At 35.6% G+C, this 4916-nt stretch overlaps 1 pseudogene; it reads left to right on the top strand.

The window, feature by feature from the left end:
- Positions 1-366: 366 nt before the first annotated feature.
- LOC145564530 (ethylene-responsive transcription factor ERF017 pseudogene) lies at positions 367-1466 on the top strand (annotated as a pseudogene).
- The last annotated feature ends 3450 nt before the right edge of the window (positions 1467-4916 follow it).

The raw sequence follows: 4916 nt of genomic DNA, 5'->3' as shown, positions 1-4916 counted from the left end.
AATTTGCTGCGTGCAGTCCCTCACCCCTTTCAAGTGGGGTCCACTTTACGGCTTTACGGCCCTTTCCAAGATAGTGCTACTTGATTATTCTATACACGTGGCAAATGTATAATATTTTAGTGATTATTTTAACAAAAAAATCACTATCACGTGGTTCTTATTTATTTTAGCACAATCACAAATTCAAATCAACCGCGTAATATTTCCCTTATTCACTAATCCCTTGTCCACGTGCGACTCTTCTCCCCCCATTGACCAACACGCTTCTTTTTAATGTGTTGACTTATCTCACCTCAAAAAAACACACATATATATAACCACCTCAATTGCATCACTCTCTTCATCCAACTTAAAATACGTTACACTCTCAATTCTCAACTCAATTCTGCCAACTCGATCATTTCAAAATGGTAAAGAAATCGCCGGAGTACCAACCAAACGATAATAGTAGCAACGTAAACTCGATAAAATATAAGGGTGTACGCAAGAGGAAGTGGGGTAAGTGGGTGTCCGAAATCCGTCTCCCTAACAGTAGGGAGAGGATTTGGCTAGGGTCGTATGATACGGCTGAGAAGGCAGCACGTGCATTTGACGCGGCACAATTTTGTTTACGTGGCAAATCCGCTAACTTTAATTTTCCTGATAATCCACCTGAAATTGTTGGAGGACTATCGATGACTCCGTCTGAGATCCAAGTTGCGGCCTCTAGGTTCGCTAATAACTTGACAAATGAGGATGATCGAGGCGGATTAGTGGAGAATCCTATGGTGGAAGAGTCGGGTGAGGCGTTGTCATACTCACCATCTATCTCGGATGGAACAACAACAACAACAGCAACAACTCAAATAGATGGTTATACGTATAGTAGTTTTGAGGTTGCAGGGGTAGAAGCGTCATTTCAAGATCAATTAAGTTTGAGTAATGCACTCGGGTCGGGTAATTACGTGTCAGATTTCGGGTACTTAACCGGGTTTGATGATTTTACCGGGGGTGATTATTTTGCAACGCAACATGAGTCTAATAATAATTTTGATTACGCTAGTCAAGTGGCCGAGGACACTTATGATGCTTCACTTTACCAAGACTCTTACCTTTGGAACTTCTAGTTGATTGAACATACGACTAGTAAATTACGGAGTATGGGGTAGTAAAATACGGAGGGAGTAGTAAATAGAGTAAAGATGTGGGAATTTGGAATCATTTTTTTTCAAGTTTCAAATTCTGATAATCGGTCCATAATTATTAGATTAATTACTTGGACAAATAAGTAACTTTTTAGGACACAAATTGTAATACAAGTATGAGATTTTTTAGCATTTTTGTTGACCTTCTCAATCTTTTTTTCTTTTTAGAGTTTTTATATTGGAATTTTTTGTGAGGCAATGGCTTCATTAACATACCAATTACAAACATCCATATTCTATTTCCCAATTTATAATTAATTATGTAATTATTTATTTTCTGCATTTATATTATTGTTTAATACTGTATTAACTATTTACCACAATAGTTATTTTATTTATTTATTTATTTTTATTTTTTATATATCATCTTCAATTCAAGCTCACTCTCTATTTCGAGAAATTCCCTATTTCTCATGGTGAGAAACGAAATTTGTTTCTCATGAGGGTATTTTCGTGAATAAATCAACAACTTTTTCAATATTGTGGGCTCCACAGTTGAATAAAGTTGAAAAAGTTGTTGATTTATTCACAAAAATGCCACCATGAGAAACGAATTCGTTTCTCACCGTGAGAAACTGGGGCATCCTCCTCTATTTCAATGGTGATAAGTGAAACTGTATAGTATTTTGGAAGAATTTCTTAATTAGTCCATATTTACATTATTTTGCTTCACATATGAAAGTCTCAATTCAATTTGCTACGTTCAATATAATATAGGAATGAATAATTAATATTAATCCCAGATCATATTTACGGAGTACTGTATAAGATTATAGTTTTCAGAGTTTTGAAAACAAAAGTTAAAATGAGTGGTTATTTTAAGGAAAAGTTAAAATGAGTAGTTGAGTACAGTACTTTAGAATTTTTAATGATAATAATTTGTTACTTAAAACTGTGTTTTTATTTGCCTTATCTTAATTTTTTTGGTTGAATTATGTTGTTGGTGGCGCCACCTTATAGTAGTTGTGCAATCGTTTTCGACTCCAATGGCCCCACCTTCTATTATCGCTTTCCGTTGATAAATTAATATCTTAATTAACGATAAAAATATTTTTCAAAAGTAAAAAAGTCGATAGTATTTAAAATAAGTCCGATTTAGAATTAGATAAATATATATTACGGAGTATTAAATTCAAAGATTGAAATGATCGAGTAAAGTAACCCTCTACTCTTCCCATTTGCTTCTGCTTTTGGTGTTATCTCAAAATAGAAAACTTTTTATAAAGGGTTTATCTCAACTGAAAAAACGAAAAAAGAGAAAAAAAAAGGTGTGGAGAAGAAGGGATTAGCATTAACTCGTTATAAATAAATAAAAGTATATGAGAATATAGACATGTGATGAAATAGGGAGAATGGTAGGGGTAATGGAGACCCATCAAACATAGCGACCAAAGTGCAACAATGATGTGTTAAGGACAAACATAAACAAAAATTAATACGAGTAGATAATTTGGAGTACCGTGATGTGATGCACCACAAGAAAGCGACTTTTACAAACGCTTTATTTTTTACCACCTGTAAAACTCTCGGTAATTTTAAAATTATCAACAATTTAAAGTTTTAAACATTTAGTGTTATTTACCAATGACAATAAATTTATACCGATAATTTACCATCATTGGGAAAATTCTATCTTTGTATATACTAGAGTGCCTCCATGCTAACGTACGGGATGTATGTAGTATGTATAGTTAGAAAGAAGAAAATAATAAAGTGAAAGTTATAGAAGTTTTGGAGTTTTGGAGGAATTTGGTGAGTATACAGACATGTAATGATTTATATAAAAGATGCTCGCATTATTGTTAGGAGCTTAAATTATTTTTTACTCTGTAATTAAGAACTCAATTTTATCTTAGATTTAAAGAGTGAGAGAGAGAGGAGAGAAAATTCAAATTTCTTAAACATTTTAAGATGAATGATATAATAAAATATGAACAAAATTGGATTTAAAAATTAAGTACCGTGAACTACAGGATGGATGCAACCAACGCTCTGAATTTTGACTAGTCACTGACACACCATCAACTATGCATTTGGGTGTAACTCGCACCATTAGTGAGTATTTGAGATGACATTTCTCATGATTTAAGGGTAATTAATGGCACATATTGTACCCCCACTTAATAATTGGTGCTATTCCAACGACTAGTCAAATTTCAAAGTGTTGGGTGTTGATATTTTTGCCCAAAAAGGAAAAATTGTCATGATTAATTCCAATTTTGCCTCATCCGCCAATATTAATCCCAATTTTAGTTTATTGTTTATTAATCCGAACTTTGTACCCTTTCCGCCAATAACACACCCAGGTGACCTGCTGAGTAGATAGTTTTTTATTTTTTATTTTTTATTTTTTTTTATTTTTTTTTATTTTAAATTTAATATATACATGTCAACTTGTAATAGGTCGAAAAATATATAAAAAGATTAAAAACAAAAAAAAAAAAAAAAACCCAAAACCAGTAACCCACCAACCCAATCACCCACAGCAGCCCGTTGCCACCAACGGCCACCCCGCAGCAACCCACGCCACCGCTGCCCGCCACCCAATCCTCCTTTCCCTCCCCCGGTGCCGGCGCTGCCAACCACCATCCCTTTTCCCCTTAAAACCTCTTGTAACCCCTCCCCTCTAAAAACCATTAAATATCCTCCCCGACCACCGAAAAGTCGAAAACATCCAGCAGCATCTCCCCATCGCCGCTCTAGCCTTTTGCGCGCTCCTTTTCTTTTTCTCTCTCTCCGCCCTAGCTTTCCGCTGCCGGAAGGCTATGTATGTTAGGGTTTGGGATTTGGGGGATTTTTCTAGACTTCGTGGTGATCAAGGGGGAAAGGGGAGGTGGTCGGGGAAGCACCGACACCGGGGGAAAGGAAGGAGGCTGACGGCTGCCAGCGCTCCGGGGGGAAGGGGGTTGGGCTGGCCGTGGTGGCAGCGGGTTGGGCATGGATGATTTTTTTTTATTTTTTTTAAGCCAATCATACGCTGACACATGTCTTGTAGCCTGTAATATTAGATTGGATGACCGGTTGGGGGTGATAAAAATTAATAGGGTACAAAGTTAAGAGTGATAAGAAATAAACTGAAGTTGGGATTAATATTGACGGATGAGACAAAGTTGGGATTAATGGTGAATTTTTTTCCAAAATATAATCATTTATGGAAATTTGTCTAGCAGAAACAAGTCAGCTAGAAAAAGATTTGTTCCAGTAATAAAGATGATAATACATTGGTTCTGAAAGATGATAACAGATTTCAGCTCATCCTTCTCCAATTTCTGATGGAAAGAAACTGGGGTTAAATCAAACTAAGAAACTGGCCAGTCCCCAGGAAGTGTAAAACTGGGGTTAATAGGGGAGACCGGGAGAGAAATAGTAAAAGAAAAATAAAATAATACTACGTAAATAAATAAAAATAGTGGGTTCTTATCAAATAAGGTGCAATTATTACGAAACAGATGAAAAGGGAATGTGTTGCAATTATTACACAACGAAGGAGTAATATCATCCTGGAATCACACAAATGTATATTCTGACATTGATTACTCCATCTCACATCTCTAACATTGAGAATTTGAAGTTTACCAAAACCAAAGTATGAAAATAGCTGTCAATATCTTCCAAAAGACAAGCAAGAGGCTGGAAGCTCTAGTGTAAGCATTAATGAATTTGCACAAAATATACTCTCCAAAAGAGCATTGACAGCAGGATACGGATGATGAAGGCAAAACACTGATGGCA

Source organism: Chenopodium album, chromosome 10 (genome assembly GCF_948465745.1).
Source record: "Chenopodium album chromosome 10, dcCheAlbu1.1, whole genome shotgun sequence".
NCBI classification, from domain to species: Eukaryota; Viridiplantae; Streptophyta; class Magnoliopsida; order Caryophyllales; family Amaranthaceae; genus Chenopodium; species Chenopodium album.
The sequence above is the reverse complement of the archived record's forward strand: the minus strand, read 5'-3'. Positions and strand labels throughout refer to the sequence as shown.